Genomic DNA, 19,602 nt, shown 5'->3' on the forward strand with positions numbered 1-19,602 from the left:
GCCACAATAATGCAATAATATATGTATATATGTGTGTGTGTGTGTATATATATAGTTAATGTAGTAAATATATCAACTTTTCAAAATATTTTAGTAATGAAATGGATGAACTATGGTAAGAATAAAAACTTGCAACAACTCTGCCGCTTCTCATCGACAGTCATCTCGATGAAGCATGGGTGATGCAGTGCAAGCATCCACTCTTCAAGGGCCTATACCACCACCTATTATAGAGGACCTATAACGATTCAACGACCTGATTTGATAGGTCCAAGCATTGACCAATACCGTTCAATATTTACAGCAAACCATAGAGCAATGACAACCCCCACAATATGCTCCTCAAACTATGCCCTCTCCGTGTAGCCAGCAAACTACTTCCAGAGAATCTCCCTTGAGGTGCGCATCATTCTGTCCTGATCGATCGATAATCACCATCCCATCAGGATCCAGGCATGAAGAATAATGCCAACATTTTTGATCTCCTCTAATGGAGATTCGACCTTAGGCTACTCTCCGTGCCTCAGAAAATCTCATCGAGAGGAGGACCTCGAGCAAAAGGTCCAAAGATCGAACGTCATCTGGACGAGATTCAAATGGACAGCCAAAGGAGTGACAACATCCTCAGCTTCAATTTTCAACCATCTTTCTCTTGATCCATCCTCCAAGAATTGATCTTGGATTGGTTCAAGATGCCACAGATAGAGCCTTATAAAGATTGAGGATCAAGGATATGTTAATATTCTACATACTTTTTTGTGCATATATATTTTTTTAAAAACTATCTAATATTTATTTTTATAAATATAAAAAAATTTACTATAATATATCTAAACATATTTCAATAAAAAATTTTTATCGCTAATAATTTATAATTTATGAATTTTTAAATTTTTTTATTTTTTAAATATTAGTGATGAAAATTTTTCATCATAAATAGTAGATTATTTATGATAGAAATATATTTTTCATCATAAATACATTTATTTATGATGGAAACTGAGTTTTTATCATAAATAATTTATAATTTTAAATTTTTAAATTTTTAATTTTTTTATTTATTAGCGATGAAAACTTTTATTTTAAATAATAGAGTATTTGTGACAAAAATTAGTTTTTATCATCAATATTGATTATTGATGATGTTAAATTTTATCATAAATAATCTATAATTTTTGAATTTTTATAATTTTTTATTTTCTTTCACATATTAGTGATAAAATTTTTTATTGTAAATAATTGATTATTTACTATAGAATACTTATTTTTATTGTAAAAACTTATTAGTTATGATGTAATATTTTCATCATAAATAATCTATAATTTTTAAATTTTTTTATTTTTTCTCATGTATTAGAGATGAAAAATTTTTATCATAAATAATTAGTTTTTGTCATCAATATTTCATAATTTGCAATGTATAATTTTTCTATAAATAATTTCTAATTTTTAAATTTTTTATTTTTTTCATGTGTTAGAGATAAAAAAATTTTATCATAAATAATTTAATATTTATGATGAAAATTTAATTTTAGTCACCAATACTTAAGTATTAACGACGTAAATATTTTATCTCAAGTAATCTTTAATTGTTGTATTTTTAAAATTTTTTATTTTTTTTAAATATTAGTGATGAAAAATTATCATTGTAAATAACTAGTATTTATGATGAAAATTTAATTTTTATTATAAATACTTTTATTATTTATGATGAAAATATTTTTATCACTAATATTTAAAAATTTAAAATTAAAATAAATATTTTGTTATTTACAATGATTAGTTTCCTCGCAAATAAGTTGTAATTATGATGAATTTTTTTTCATCACAAATATAAATCTATTTGTCATGATAAATAAGTTTATTGTAAATAAATAATTATTAGTGATGAATTTTAATTTTCATCATAAATATCTTTATTTGAGATGAAATAGATTTCTGTCACAAATAAATTCATCATAAAAAGTAGCATTTCTTGTAGTGTAATTAGATTATTTTAAATATAAAAAAATAAATAATAAATTGAAAGAAACTAATAAAAAGATAAAAAAAATTATAATAAAAAACTTTTTATTAATTTAATAAAGAATATATAAAAGAAAAGATAAAAGTGATACCGGACAATTAACTTCTAAGTTACATCTTCTAGCTGTGCCTTATGGTAGGTGTGCTTTCTTAAATCTTTCGTCTTCCAGTATGTAGACAATGATAGGATGGCTGGAAGGATTGGTCTAAGAATTTAAGAAAGAAGGGTAGATGAAAATATGAAGATAATGGAGAAGAAAGATAGCAGCACTAGGATTATGACTTCTCCTAGATTTTATGGAATGAATGCTAGGGTTAGTACCTCCCCTAGACTTCTTGGGATGTGGAGAAGAGAAGGAAAAAGAGGAGGACGGTAGCTAGATAGACTTCTTGGGTATGAGGCTTGTTGGCATGTGGAAGAAGGAGTTGATCAAGAGGGAGAGGGAGGCATGGAGTTTTGATGGAGGAGAGAAAGAGGAGAGAGAGAGAGGGGAGATGATCCCCACAAGGGGGCGTGTGAAGCTAGGAGGCTTTGAGGGTATATTTATAGAGTGGAGGCTAGGGTTTTAAGAGAGTTTTAGGTATGAAAGACTTCTTTTGGAGTGAGATTTTGGTGTAAGAAATAAAAGAGAGGGCATAGTGCTTTGGAAGGTGCATGTAAGAAAGAAAGAACGCAAAAGAGAGAGGGCTAGCATAAGATATTTTATGGTGTGGGGTGGATTAGCATGAAGGAAAGAAATAGAGAGAGAGGGAGTGCATGAGTGGAGATTATGGCATGAAAAATAGAGGGGAGGAGGTGGGGCGTGAGACTTGAGTTGGGGCAACACACTTCCTCTCCCTCTTCTTAGGGTTTAGATGATGGCTCCTCCCTTGATAATTGTTGGATCTTGTAGCATTGCTTCTTAGCCTTTGATCTTTAAGTCATGTTCACACTCAGATCTATGTGAAAGGTTATCTTCTAAAACTCTTGCTTGGAGAGGTTGCTTCTTGACTCTTGATCTTGTTAGCTTGCATCTGATCCCTTCATGAGTAAGTCGCATTCATACTTGAATAGGAGCTGGTTGTCTGGTTTATTCGAATCTGAGTCAATTTGAATCCAATTTGTGTTGTATGAGCCCAAACTCCTAATTATCTGTAAAGTAGGTTAGGGAGTATTAAATTCTTAATAAATAAAGAGTAATTAAATAGAATTATGTACCTCTAGGAACTTAATTTATGTGTTTATCACACCCTCCAATTTGAACTTTACTCATCCTTGAGTAAAATAGATAAATTAGTAATATATACTGACTCATCCTTGAGTTAAAAGTTATCTTAGGCACTCCTAAAGGTAATTGATATCCGACTAGACTATTAAAGAAGTATTTCATTGGATTACTAATTCGACCCAGTTAGTGGTTGAGTGTTATCTATAGAAATTTTTAGAGTTCTTCTTTTGCCAACTCTCCACTCTATTCTTTAAGTCCTCTAACTTGATGTGAGCTGGATCTATATTTTTTTTAGCCTCTTGAGCATTCTAGTTGATCCTTGTAGCAAGTTTTCAACCAATGACTTTCAAATCAGTTGGCTTTAGGGTATTAAGTATAGAACACCCCTCAAACTTACTGACTTGAGTATAAGAAAAGCTATGAGGTGAGACTGACTCTAGAATAGGTCTCTTGGCATCTCTACCTTTTGATGCGAACTACAATGCTTACTTAGGTGAAGAGGCTTGGGTACTCATGAAATAATGCTAAACTTTTTTTTTTCAGAAATAAGGAGAACTTTTGCATACCTTGACCTTTCCACCTATATCTCTATGAAGCAGATTCTTTAATGAGATAGGTAAGAAGAAGGTTCTAGAATCACTTAAAATTTGGTCTAGTCTAAACCTTATCATTCATTAAGTTTCCTAAATAATTTATCCCTTAGTGTCTCTAAAATTATCTAGATCATTAATCATTCATTCATTAGAGTTCCTAATTATCTTCAAATCAAGATAAAATTTAGATATACAAAATTAATTATTTTTGATCATATTTGAGAACTCAATTAGTTATTCTCTCTCCAAATTTAAACAATATTATCCTCAATGGAGAAGAGAAATAGAGTGTGATACATAAAAAGAATGGAAAAGGAAGGAGGTCACCTGGACTTAATTCGTTATTAGCATAGCCTAGGCTTTGAGGATAGCAGATGTGGTTCTCCCCCAACTTGGATTCGATAATCCTTAATGGAACAACTGAAGTAGGTCCTAAATATTGAAAAAAATAAAAGTAAAATACAAGTATCTGGGTTGCCTCCCAAGAGTGCTAAGTTTAAAGTCTTCGGTCAGACTTTTATTAAGACTACTCCTAAAAAATTGAGTTGCCTCCCAACAAGCACTAGTTTAATATCTTCAGTAGGATACTATGAGGGAGTCCCACTTATAAATAACTTGGGTACATCTCTCAAGATTTCAAAAAGATAAGTCCAATTGGAGGCCTTATCGTCATGGCAGTAAAACATCAGTAGAATGTTCTTCGATGATTAACCCAAACTACTAGTTGTACTGGGCAAGCACGTAATATCAGGGTCTAAAAATATGATCATTATTTTCATGATGATTAGAAAGGGATTGTATTTGTTGGATTGAGATTGGGGGTGGTAGTTTAAGAATTTCTCCAACTATAACCTATTTTACCGCAATCCCTTTCTCGGATATAATGTGTCTCGGCATCATCTCTTTCTGATCTATAGCATGATATTTTTTTTAAAATTAATATTAAATCTGTCTTCATACATCATTTTAGTATCGTAAAAAAAATTTGAAGACAGTCCTCAAAAGCAGTATCGAATACAGATAAATCGATCATAAAAGTCTTAATATCGTTGTCCCTCATTTGAGCGATATCCTATCTGACAGCTTCTTTATGTGCTTTTAGAATGCCTACAAGTTAGACTTTTTGGTTAGGAATCACTGGAAGGGTGTCAATGGGTGCGTCAGGAAGTGACTTTAGTTCGAGAGCAGGTGATGATTCTAACAAGAGAGCTATTGGGGGCCCAAGTGATGGCTCATATTTTTTGATCCAAAATGGGGTAGTTTCGAAGTAGGTTGTTTCTACTAGATCATTTATTCCTATGATATGCCCCTCTACGTTAAAATCATCTACTTTGAAATGAGCTAGATAGTGATCTAATGAATCTTGAGAGAGAATTGTGGGTGTAGCTTCCTCTATTATGTTATTCATTTGTGGTCTTTAGAAAGTCTCAATTAATTCCATCATTTCATCAATTTATCCTTCCTTTCCATTAAAAGAAATGAATGATTCTAGGGCACTTGGGAATATGACCATAGATTGGTAAGGTAATGATGGAATTGGTTCGATCCATCATTCTGATTCTTTCCTATATGTTTCTATCTTTTTCAAATTATCTGTGTTAGTCTTTTTGGTTATGCAAGATTGTTCTATGGCCATTTTATTTTCGAAAGTTATAATCGATTGTTCATAAAAAGTTACAGGGACATTAAAGCTTTTAGCGAAGTAGTGTCCCTCAGGATCACTCTCGGATTAACTAGGTAGCTCACTTTCCTCCTCCTTACTGAATGTGATTGTTAGTTGATCGATTTGGATTTCTAGCTTAGCGATGGATTGCATATGGGAGTGAAGGGTCTGAGTGCTGACTTCAATTCTGTCTAATACTTACATAACCTTCTCTTCAAATGATGGACTATAGATAATTGAAAAAGGTTGATATTATGAATAGGGCATATCGTAATCAGGCACATCTACGAATGTAGATCCTTAAAGTATTGGGGTAACCATTGGTTGTGGTTTCACAAAAAATTTGGTTGAACCCCCTAACTTGGCTTGTAGACATTAATGTGTGGGTTATTTTCTGATCCGTAGGCTATGTGGATTTGATCTTGATGAACTTGCTCATACATAAACTCAAAAAATTAATCCACGACTGGGTATTCAATTTATGCAGAAAAAAAAATGGAGAGAGAGAGTGTTTGATAGCCAGTAGATGATCTAATTTATGGAATAGCTCATCCACTCTACTGTAGAGATCCATATTCTAGCATAGATCTAATTTATCGGATTATTCTGATTGTTCTGGTATGCAATCAAGGGATCTAGATCAGAACAATCTCCTTCTGATTTTTTTTTAAAGGAAGAAGGAGAGAAGAAGAAGAGGAGAAAGGAAGAAAAATAAAAGTTTTAAAGATGAGAACCCAAAGAGAGTCCTACACCTAGAGATGATAGATGAGAAGGTTGTTTTTAATTATTTTTGTTGGTTTTCCAAATAGGTGATGCAATCAAGTCAACTATATCCTAGGGCTAGCCTAATTCTAGATAGCTTCTAACTTTTTCAAGTGCACTGTCAAGTACTTCAAGTGCGAACTTAACCAACCAATTGGCCAGATAAGTATAAGGTTACTGAGGGTCATCCTATTACTTTTCTTAGACACCAACTAAGTTGACTAGATCAGTGAATGAAACTAATTAAATAACCATCTTCCTTTAGGATGTAGTTCTGGAACTACTTTTCTAGACACCAACTGATCAACTAGGCCTAATCTGATTTAACTTTTGGAATCACTTGTCCTATTGAGCTCGAGTTCCTTAAGGATTGACATCTAGTTAATTTTAATTTAGAGGCTTGGGTTAATGCAATTGTAGGATGGTGGTTTATGGGCCAAGGGAGGGTGATGAAATCCCACCTTATATTATTTATGGGTTATGCCCTTAAGATATTTTATGAAAATATGAAATGTAAAAAGAAAAGATGTCCAATACAAGTAAGAAGCCTTTAAGATTTAATTAGTTTCTCTATTTTAGTTAAGTATAATGTGATGTCTTTATTTTCTTTTTATGTTATGTTATTTTTAAGCAAGATAGAATAAGAGGTAAGTTTTAAATTAGATTAATTAAGTATGAGAAGATTTAAAGAATCTATCTAAATGAGACATAAAATATGCTAAGATTAAAAGACAACTAGATAATCTATAAATAAAGCAAGAAATCAAATCTACTTGCAAGGTAGTAAATTATTCTTAGCTATGAAAAATAGTAAATCACTAGGAATAATAAGCAGTAAATTACTTATGCAACATAAGATAACTACTTAACTATGCAAATAAAGTAATCTCAAAGTTAAGAATAAAAGATAACTACATAATCTAAATAAAAGGTAAGAAGTCTAATCTACTTAAAAAATAAAAATTATTAATTATATAAAGTAATAAATTTTTTTATGTATGCAAATAAAGTAATCTAGCTAGAAAGCAGTAAATCTATATATATAAAAAGCAATATAAGATAAAAATTTTAGAAAAAGTAAATAGAAAGTAATGAAGTAATTAAAGTAAGTTAACTACAATAAAAGATAAATTACTAATCAACAAAATAAAGTATGAAAAGTAAGAGTGCAAAAGAAAGAAATAATCAACTAATAGTACGGCAAATAAGGCAGTCAAGCATATAAAGTAACTATGCAATAAACTAAAGTAGTAAATAATATTTTTTTTTTTTTTAATTTTTTTAAAAAATAATCATACCAAGATCCTTGACAATGGTGCAAAATTTGATGTGTTCGTAGCACACCAAAATTAATCATACTCACTACTATGTAAATAGAATAAATCAGGATCATATCCTTAGGATGTTAGTCAGATTATTTTAAAAACAAAAAAAGAAAACAAACAATAGATTGAAAGAAACTAATAAAGAGACAAGAAAAATATAATAAAGATGTTTTATTAATTTAATAAAGCATATATAAAAGAAAAGATAAAATATATAAGATAATTAATTTTCAAGTTGCATCTTCTAGCTGCATCTGATGGTAGGTGTGCTTCCTTGAATCTTTCATCTTCCTCCATGCAAAAATAACAAGATGGCTAGAAGTCTTGATCTAGAAACTCCAAAGAAGAAAGGTAGACGAAAATATAGAGATAATAGAGAAGAAAGGTAGCAGCACTATGATTAGGATCTCTCCTAGATTTGGTGGAAGAAATGCTAGGATTAGTATCTCTCCTAGACTTCTTAGGATGTGGAGAAAAGAGGAGAAAAGAGGGGGATGGCAGCTAGATAGACTTCTTAGGTGTGAGGCTTGTTGGTGTGTGGAAGGAGTTGATCAAGAGGGAGGGGGAGGCATGAAGTTTTGATGGAGGAGAGAAAGAGGGCGAGAGAGAGGGGAGGTGATCCCCACAAGGGGGCATGTGAAGCTATGGAGGCTTTGAGGGTGTATATATAGAGTGGAGGCTAGGGTTTTAAGAGAGTTTTAGGCATGAAGGACTTCTTTTGGCATGAGATTTTGGTGTAAGAAATAAAAGAGAGGGCATGGTGCTTTGGGAGGCGCATGTAAGAAAGAAAGAACGCAAGAGAGAGAGAGATATTTTATGGCATGGGAGTGGAATAGCGTGAAGGAAAGAAATAGAGAGATATGGCACACAGGAGTGGGGATTATGGCATGAAAAATAGAGGAGAGGAGGTGGGGTGTGAGACTTGAGTTGGGGCGGCACACTTCCTCTCCTTTTCTTAAGGTTTAGATGATGGCTCCTCCCTTGATGACCGTTGGATCTTGGAGCATTGCTTCTTAACCTTTGATCTTTAAGTCGTGTTCACACTCAGATCCATATGAAATATTATCTTTTAATACTTTTGATTGGAGAGGTTGCTTCTTGACCCTTGATCTTGTTAGTTTGTATCTAATCCCTTTATGAGTAAGTCACGTTCACATTTGAATGGGAGCTGGTTGCCTGGTTCACTCTAATCTAAACCAATTTGAATTCAATTTGAGTTGTATGAGTCCAAACTCCTAATTATCTGCAAAATCGACTAAAGAGCATCAAATTTTTAATAAAAAAGAGCAATTAAATAGAATTATGTACCTCTAGAACTTAATTTAAGTGTTTATCATACTTTCCTTTGTAGCACCACCCATCCTTTGTTTGAAGCCATTATCACACTTCCCTTTATCATTAAGCATTCTACAAATTATGCATTTGATTGAACTCACATAGCATTCTATAACGGCGAAAATGATTTGCCTAGTAAAATCCATGGATGCCTTGTTAGCTTGATTTACTATTTTATGATATTATAATTTTGGTTTTACTCTATAGATCATGTGGATGCAAATAAAATTGAAAAATAGCCTAAAAATACAGTGAACAAATGACAATAGAAACCCTTTAATTATTTGAATCATTTATACATCATGAATTATAGCCATGTTATCCTCCATTTTTTATGAAAGTTAAATCGTTCTTCTTTCGATGTTAGAACATTATGTTCATTGTCTTATTTTTGTCATATTGTTTATTAATTAATGAGTAGACCAAGGCTTAAATTTGAGCTTGAGTATGGCTTGGTTGACATTCGAGCCGAGCTGAGTCGAGCTCGAGTATTATCTTTTCTTATTGAGTCAAGCTCAAGCTTGGGATATCAAGGCTCGATCGATCTCGAGCTAAGTTTTGAGCTTGAGTATTTTGAGTAGAGTCGAGCTTGAGCTTCTAGATACTCCACTTAGCTTAGCTCATTTGCACCCCTAGGTTAGAGATGGAGAGTGGAGGGAAGTGAGGACAGACTTCATTTGTGTACGAAGATATAGGGGGGAGTAAGGACACGATGGGTGGCCATGCCACCATTGACCCTCCTGCTTGCATGAAAAAAGGGAAGGTATGGCAAGGGTGCCAAAGAGGGTGTCTACCACTCTCCAAGGCACTAACCATGAGATGGGAGAGATGGTTAAAGTAGCAAAAATATAGCAACAAGCATGTATCACTTGGAACATTCGAAATGTAGAATGTAAGAGCTGGCCTTCTCTTTAGGGGGCTTTTGGTGATCCAAATAGGATCATCGTGATAATCTAAGCTCATTAATGATCCTTATCCTAGGATAATCTAATCCTTGGTGATCTAAGATCACCATGTTTGGTATGTCATGTTCTAGTAATTAAAAATTTTCTAGTATCTATTTGTAACATATTTGATATGCTATTAGAATCTAAGATCATTAGCCATATAATACCAAAAATATCCCTAAAATATGTCACAAAGATTTTTTATATATTCTTAATTCTCATAAATTAAGAATATAACTAAATATATTGATCATTTATAGCAGTTGTATTCAAATAAATGAAGCAATTAAGCAAATCACCACTTTATAAATAAAGGCTTTATTATAAACCTGGAGAAAAGAAAGAAAAGGCTCTCAGCTCTTTTCTGTTTCTTAATTTGTAAATGAATTTGCTTCATAGATTCAACTATTTATTCTATTGCTGATATTTTCATAAAGTGGGGAGCAAATATGTAGATGGAAGCCAAAAATTTTTCTAAGTAGTTCTTGCATGTAAATTCATAGCATATTTCCTCTTTAGGTACCCAGGTTTCTTATTGTTATATTGTCAATAGAAAAATGAGATAGAAAATCCTGCCAAAAAAAGAAATGGAAATAAAAATATTTGATATTGGGTAGAGAGAAAACATTTTGATTGCTTTTTATATACTATATGGAGCCATGACATGTGTATAGATTGAACTGTGGCATCATTGCTCTTCCTTTCACTTGATTGGGGGGGTGGGGGGGTGTGTGTATTGGAATCAGTGAGATCACAAAGGAAATCAACTATCCAAAGCTTATATTCTTTGGTATTACTAGCCATTTTGGCCAATCAGTCTATTGGTCCATTACCATCTATGAACTCCATGAATATATACCTAGTATGAATATGTGCAACTTATAATTTCAAAAGGTAGATGGATGAATTTAACATTTCCTTCTATTTGGTATGAAGGATGGATTTAAGAAAGGATGAATGAGGAGAGACGATGGATGGATCTCCAATCCATCTTACCACATGTTTGATGAAATATGAAAGGATAGATGATACTTGTATGATATTTTTACTAAATTATCCTTTAATAAATAGTATTATTTCATCATTCTATAACACTTATTTATACTAATTAAAAAATAAATATTATATAAACTTATAATCTTTATAATATATAATTATATAAAAAATAAATGAATATATAATTTTAAGTTAATTTAATTTAGTAAATAATTTTATAAATTAATTATTAGTGAATAAATTTATTTGTATATATTAATTATACAAATAGATAATTAGTTTATAATTAATTTAAATGGTTACTTAATTTTATACAAATAATTAATTAAAAATAGTAAATATAAATAGAAAATAAAAGATAATTCTAATTATTTATTTATAATTATGAAAATTATGTATTAAAATTAAAATAATTAGTAATAAAATTTAATAGTCTATGATTAATAGTATGGATAAAATAAAAATATATATAAATAATATAAATAAAAAATGTAAAGAAGTATTATAGTTTTGTTAAAAAAATTAATACGGGATCGTAATTTTGTTAATGCAGAAATTTATATCTCATTTGCTCTATTCATTTTTTTTTGCATCCTCCTAATTTGGAAGGATATAAATTGGTGGGTCAGGATGGATGAACAAACCTTTCTTTTTATCCATTCTTCCCAAAATTTTTTTGAACCAAATGATGAATGGAAGCCATCCATCCTTTCAACCTTATCTATCCTCTCTCTCATGATCTTAACCAAGCACAAAATTAGTGTATGGATGTAGCTCTAAAAAATTTTTGCTCAAAGAATTCTGATCAAATATCTTACAAAATAGACAAATCTATAGGACGAAAAGAAATTTACACATCTTATATCCTTAAAAAAATATCTATGCATCTTAGATATGCATACAAATCTATATGACAACAAAAATATGATTTTCCTCATGGATATTAATATTCTTGAAAATCAAAGGGTGTCAGTCAAACATAATAAATCAAAAGATCTTACAAAGGAAATTAGCCATCCAAAGCTTACACTCTTTGGCATTACTAGGCCCTTTTGGTCAACCATTCTACTGGCCCATTACCCTTTATGAATATTTGGCTGGTATGAATATGTATAACTTGCCATTTCCAAAGGAAGACAAGGTTGAATCCAACATCGAGGGCAGAGATATAATTCCAAGAAATTTGTGCTCATAGAATTTTGATCAAACATCTTAGGAAATAGATAGATTCATAGGAAGAGCTATAGAAAACAATCTATGCATCTTAGATCCTATCCAAAAAACCAAACTATATGTTTCAAATATATAGACAAATCTACAAGATGAAAACATGATTTTCCACAAGGATATCAATGTTCAGAAAAATAAGAGGGACTTAATCAAAAATAAAAAAATCAAAAGATCAAAATATCAAGAAATAAAAAAAATACAATATCTTATGCAATCAAGAAATTACTATGGTCAAAAAATAGGAGAGGAAGGAAATAAGCAGGAATCTGAATCTCTCATAGATGGTGCTTCCTCACAGATGCTCTTTCCTAGATGGCTCTTTCTTGGGTGGCACTTTTCTGCAATCTCTCACATGCAACACATAGAGATTTGGTCAATACCCAACCATTGGATTGAGGGGCAAAATTATCCTAAAATTATGATCTTGGATAGCCATTCTCATGGATGAATTTTTCATCATCGAGTTGGATAGTAATTTAAGAAATGAGGGAGATTTGGGATCATTGCCACATAGGATCACTAGGATACAACCATATACATTGTTCTCATTACCTTCAACTAAATCACCTTTAATCCTTGGTGGATCACTCCATACCAGTTAGCTCCTTCTTAATGTATGGTATAGATCAAGACATGCCACTTTTGTTGTTCTTTTCTTTTGTATATATGCTGCTTTGATTCACAAAGAGGTTGATGGCCCTTTTTTTTTTTGGCATCCAACCAATATATAGCTTCCAAAAATCTAAATACATTATCTTAGAACTACACTTTACTAGCATTGCAAAAGATGGAATATGTAGGATTAACAATTTAGATTGATCAGCTAGGGCTGAATTCAACTTGGATCATAACCAATCATTTTAAGGACAACTATGGTTAGAATGCCAATTGTGTACTATTGCAAATGCAAGTGATGCTTTACTTGCTAGGCCAAAAATCATGGAATGAAATAGTAATTAAGACTTCCTATCTCTGCATCTTTCAAAAAATGTGGTCCTAAATAGAGTGAAATAGAAGGAGCTAGGATTCATGTAGCCTACCCTAACTAGTCACAATTTCTGGTATACCTTTCTTGTAGCTAGCATTTGGAAAAAATAAATTATTATCATATTTTTTGAGAATACCAAGGGCAGAGCTCATAAGAAGTTAGGGTGGTTTTCTCAAACAGGTAAAAAATGAGGAACGTCTGCTCTATGACTTTGATATCCATTTAAATTGTTATTCTATATGCACCAGCAATATTTGTTTTTTGAGAAAAAATCTGTACTATCATTGTGGACAAGCAACATATTTGTTACATTATTTAACAAATTATTCAGTCTTTCACCCTCAACAAAAATTATTTTGTCTATTTGCTTCATGAGGATCATCGTCATTCCAGTGTTGCACTTTGCATCTAGGGAAACAAGATCGAGATTCAGAAAAAGGCAATTTTTTTATATTTCAAAAAAGCACCCAACACTTGATGTCCAGATGATAGTTTTGAGTAATTTAAGGTGCTACTTTTTTATGAGTTATTTTTTCAAATGTTAAGCCTTTATGTGTCATACTTGAAGTGCAAATAAGTGGCATGTTTTACGAGTATTAATCTCACCATTCAATTTAGCATGGGATAGTTATCAAATAGATTTAAAAAGTAATTTTTAGGCCTAGTAGATTTGGATTCATTTTTTTGCTAAGAAGGCTAAGGCCTGCTTTCTACAAAAAGCACAATATTGCAGTCAATAAGTTACAACCACTAAGACTTTTTATCTAGTTCTACAAATGCGTAAACCAATAATATAATACAAACACACCTATCTACATGAATGAATCAGTTCATAGAAACCTGCAAGCAAACCCATAAAACCTGCAGGTATTCATTTTGTATGCATGTATACTTTGCATAAATAACCCACTCCTTAAGCTCTTAAGATAGGAACATGCTCATACAACTTCCACCAATTTTATTTTAAAAGATGCAACTCCTATAGGTGTCTAAACTAAATCATTTGGGCTTTCATTGTTGTAAGCATCAACTTACATTCTTATACATGTATTTATACATATGATACTTGATTTTCATTCTTGTTTAGAAATAAAAAAAAAAGCAATATTTTCTACTTAAGGATTAGTGTAGACAAAAATAATATGCTTTATCCACAATATATCAAGAAAGAGGCACCTTTTAATGGGCAGAAAATTTATTGAATCCAAGTAAATACTAGATATTCTCAAGGGAGACAATATCCAAATAGTTCCATTTCTTATTTCCATAGATAAGGCATGCATAAAAAGACATAATCAAGTCTACACAATCAAATAACCCACCTATATATAGATGGTGAGTCCATCACTAATTAATATGGACTTATGATATCTTAATATAAGAATTAGTAGCCAATAAATCATTAGACTTCACTTGATGGGTCAGATGGATCCACTGAAACAGCCATACTATCAGACCAAAGTGTATTATCATATGCATTACCTCCAACTTTGGCAAGCTTTAGTAAATATTTGTCATATCCCAATAATTTAACTTGTTAGAATCCACCATTGCAAAATCAAAGAGGCCATCTTCCTTTATCTACAATTTTCCAAAAAATTATGCAATCACAATAAAATGGCCGTAAGGTACTTGTATAAAAGAGTCCATCATAAATTCTCTTAGTTAACAATAGTTTAGCCATATGCTGACAATTTAGTTTTAGCATTAAAATATGGTTTTTCTTTTGTGTATTGCACTAGTATTAGGTTATTACTTTGAAAGTTTCAAAGATAGAAGCATCCACCAGAGAAGATTTACAAAAATATGAAAATATGTTGTTTTATTTAGTGGTGCTCAAGTAATATAGATGGTTTCAAAGTGACTTGACAAGACATTCTAGTAAACCTTGTTCCAATGAAATAGAAAATATTCTTTAAAATATCATTTTGCATCATTAAACATCATGAATTCCTAACCAAGGCCAGCTAGATAAATAAGAGGTGCATAATTGGAGTATAAAATAGTTATACACTTCTCAATAACCGATATATACGGAGTTTTTAACTAATATATCTAACTATTCCTAGAATTCTACATTTATATAGGGAGGTTCCCTTCACATGAACTTCCATATCTTGTTAACAAATAAACTTATTTCATAGTTGTATCCACATGAGCACACAACAAAAGTGATTCAATAGATTTGTATGTATGTTAATATGTATCTTCATAAGTACATATCCTCACATTTACTAAATTTCAAATATTATAATATTTATGCATGCATCAATTTTAAGATCTTATCCTCCAATCATGCAACAACTTTACAATTAACATCTATGTGGATTAACCTATATTTAGCTTATTTTTGAATAGATAAAACATATATAATGTTGCCTAAATCATTAGTAACAATACACAAATGATAAAAAAAATTAATGTGAACCAAGAGCTATAGTACACTCAATTATTGTTGACATATGGTGAAGGCTTACTTTATGAATCATTTTATCAAGAATAAGAACTGCTACTGCTTCAATGAAATTAATCTTATTTTGCATTCCTGCTCTTTGAATAAATGGTAGCCCTATCTCAAAGTATGATTTTTCAATGTCGATTGCCTTTATCTACAACAAGAATATGAATATGAAGGACAAGGGATCATGGCATATTTTTATAGCTCAACATTTCAAAATAAATTGATAATTAACCTTAATTTTTCATCCATGATGATGACTTAGGCCAATATTATATGCAAACTTATCAAAAGCATTAACTTTATAAACAAATTTTAAAACACTAGTCAAATGCAACATAAACTTAATATATCATGCTTTTCCTTACCAATTAGATAATCAAACTACTACTAAAGACAAACCAATAATAAGGGCGGAGTGTTAGCATATACAATGCTGAAAAGAAATAAGATGTCAAAAAAACAGAAAGAGGTTGATGCACCTGTCTCTCTTTTGGTAATATTAGTGCTATTGTAAAGAGTGAATAACCTATGTACACTCCAATCTCTATTATCTTCTTTGCATTTATGAGCTTTAGAAGCATGGAGAGGAGCTAATGTCTACTTCATGGGCATGCTTATTCAACCTTGTTGCAATAAGAAATTTAATCAATAGCTCTAATGACTAATTATAATCACCTCATAAAACATTAAGCATCATTAATGGGCAATTAATCAAAGATTGCACTGTTGCATATGTTTTTGGGTTGTCACATTACTTTAAAGGGCATAAACTATCACCAATAAACAAGCATCCAATATTCAAGATTGAGGATCCTACTTCGATGTAATGATGTTGGATGATGAATAGCCGACCTCAAATTATGATGATATTCTTAGCCTATTGTAAGGATTTGGTGGCAAAATCAAATTTTTATGATCTAACAAAAGAAAATATTTTGATATTTTTTTTGGAAGAGAAGGGAGGGAAACTTGGTTTAAAAGGGTTCTTCTAGGAGGTATGTACAACAAAATTGGTTTACAAGAGTCATTGTTCTTGTTAGGGATGTGATGTCATTTTTAACTTTTTTATCTCTATTTCTTTCTGCTTTTTTGTTTCATAGCTGGTGGATGTACATGTTAGTCTACTTTAATTTTTGAGTAGTCATAATATTTTGAGATATTCTCTCTCTCTCTCTGCCCTCTTTATTTTTTAATTTTAAGGTTATGAAGGATGTGGGGTTTGAATTGCTACCACTAAGGGAGTATGCGTTGGCATTTTCTTCTTGTTGCAAGATAAATCCTAGTGCAAAAAAAAAAACCAATATGAGTTCACTAAGATAATCTTGAAATTAAAATGACAATTCGAAAAAGAAAATAAGAAGACAACTTGTAATTCTTTTTGATTTGTTAGTTGCAAGAAGTATATGGCTATATCTGTTATAATTTACAAAAGGATGATTTTGGTAATTCCCTTAGGGGATGGCTATCCATCTTCTTCCTCTCTCTCTCACCATGTTTGGGAGAACAAGATGGCTATCTATCTTGGAATGACATGGCTATCTAACTTGCTTGGAAGGAATTATTGTTGGTCATATTGTCCTAGTCTTTGTGGCTAAAATTATCAAAATACACTTGAGTTTTTTGGAGGAAATAAAAAGCAAAGCAAGAGGGGTGGTCTTTTACACTCTTGTGGGATTATTAAATTAAAATATTGGTGGCATCGCATGGATTTGGTAGCTCTTTATTTTTTATTTTAACTGTGTAGAAAGAGAGATTAACTAGATTCATGTTATTTTAATTGTGTCAACAAAAGATATATTAGTTGTATGCCGTGGTATATTAAGTGTGTATTGTAGTATATATTGTTGCATACTAATTACGCACTATGCTATCTTAAATATGTATTGTGGTATATTAATTGTGTATACATATCTACCAACTATGTTTGGGTATGGTAAGTGTGTGCCATGGTGCAGTATGTACTATGGTATATTAAGTCCTTGCGGTGGTATACTTGGTATATACACATATCGAGTAACCATGTATTATATATGGTATATTAATTTTGTATTGTGATATTTTAAGCATGTATTGTAGTATGTTAACTATATACTATGGAATATTAAGTGCATACACATATCTAGTCATTGTGTACTATAGCATATTAACTGTATATTGTGGTACATTAAGTATGTATTGAGCTATATTAATTGTGCTATGGTATATTGTGTACTGAGTATATTATATATGTATTATATTATATTAATTGTGTAATATGTTATATTAACTATGTACCATGGTATATTAGGTGTGTATAGTGATCTATTAAGTGTATACTATCATATTTTATGTATGTACTGATCTATATTAATCATGTGCTCCGGTATATTAAGTGTGCACCATAGTATATCAAGTGCCTGTTGTGTTATGTTAACCGTGTATGGTGTTATATAAATTGTGTGCTGTGGTATATTAAGTATTCACTCAAATCCACTTCATATGAAAGGTTACTAAATTTTTATTAGGTTATACTTCTTAGTCATTTAAATTTGAATCTGATTTGATGAGATTATAACCCAAATGACAATGAGACTCCGAAGGGTTTTCTTCTAAGCATCTAAAATGTTTCTTCGATTTAGTTTCTCTTGAATTGTGGCTCTTGTTTCTAACTTGATGATATTATAACCCAAACAATAATGAGACTTTTGAGTGAAGAGTTTCTGCAACCTTGAACTCTTGACTAACATTCTCTATGGTGATCTTTCAAGCATCCAAAATATTTCTTTAACTTGGTTTCTTTTCAATTGCAGCTCTTATTTCTTCGACTACCCAACCAAAATTAGTTGAGGTGCCAAAGGAGATAAAACAAGATGAGCTACTTTTGTGTTAAACTAGAGTCCCTTGTGTATGCATCCATATAGGTGTGTGATTAGTCCCACATTAACTATGCATCAGACAAATCTTGGATGGCAATACAAGACTAAAGAACACAAGTAAAACCTTCTAGCTAGTTTTTGTTGAATGAAATCCTTGACTATTAAAATCTAAATTTAATTATACTCTAAAATTTATTATAATTTTGTAAACTATTACTTAAAATGAAATGTTGCAACCTTTGTGTTACACCCCACATTGGATTAATTCCAAAGGCACTTTCATGAATTTTAAGTCTACCTATTTACATAAAGGGTTGCCTAGAGGATGCATGTGACAGATAATGACATAGGGAACTGTAAAAACATGCTAGAAGCATGGCTCCAGTTTTCTCCAAGAAATTATATGTGGCAGAGCTCAATAGGGCTTGCAACATTTTCTATTTAGTAGAGAAGATTATACCCTATTTAGCAAATTTTAATTTCTTTTAGCGCAATACCATCAGGCGAAGTGGTATAGATGTCAAGCCACATTCATCTAGTCTTTCAATTGGTTAGATAAGTCTTGGGAGTTGGTGATGCCTCAACTATGTACGAATCAGAGTGCTGCACTGCAGGAATTAACGAAACATTCACTCTCCAGAGAGGTATTATTGCATTTTAAGTTTAAAAAGCTGCTGAGTTAGAGACCACATTTTGAGTGCCCATTAGTGCAAATGATAAAATTAATAGGGTATAAGCATGCACAATCATCACACGATCGCAATGCTCAGATGATGTGATTAAATAGAAGTTGCTTGGGTTGAGTTCATGTATGAGATACTTGTTGCCTTTGATTTAGGGATGGCTTTTTTTTTCTCAGCTAAAATATCACTACGAACCAGTGTTTATATGATGTACACAACATTTTTTTTTCTTTCATTATTTCAGCCAATTTAAGATCCAATATTTAGAGTATTAGCAGATATGATATTATCAAACATTATAAGAAAATCAAGTTTTAGCGATGGCAACCCTGCCATCGCTAATACTAAGCTTTATTGATCGAACGTTACGATAAAAAATTTTTTCATCACTAAAAGATTGACGAATTATTAACGACGGCTTAAATACTTATTAGCGATGGCGAAGCCGTTGCTATAAATTTAATTTTAAAAAATATCTATGAGCAATGACTTTAGCGAAGAAAACTAGTTGTCACTAATAGTGCGCCCCAA

The 19,602-nt window shown here is 31.4% G+C and overlaps 1 pseudogene; it reads right to left on the reverse strand.

The window, feature by feature from the left end:
- The window catches only part of LOC105051180 (norbelladine 4'-O-methyltransferase-like), a 57,915-nt pseudogene that overhangs the window by 30,023 nt on the left and 8,290 nt on the right, over positions 1–19,602 (reverse strand).

The sequence above is a fragment of the Elaeis guineensis genome, chromosome 9 (genome assembly GCF_000442705.2).
Source record: "Elaeis guineensis isolate ETL-2024a chromosome 9, EG11, whole genome shotgun sequence".
NCBI classification, from domain to species: domain Eukaryota; kingdom Viridiplantae; phylum Streptophyta; class Magnoliopsida; order Arecales; family Arecaceae; genus Elaeis; species Elaeis guineensis.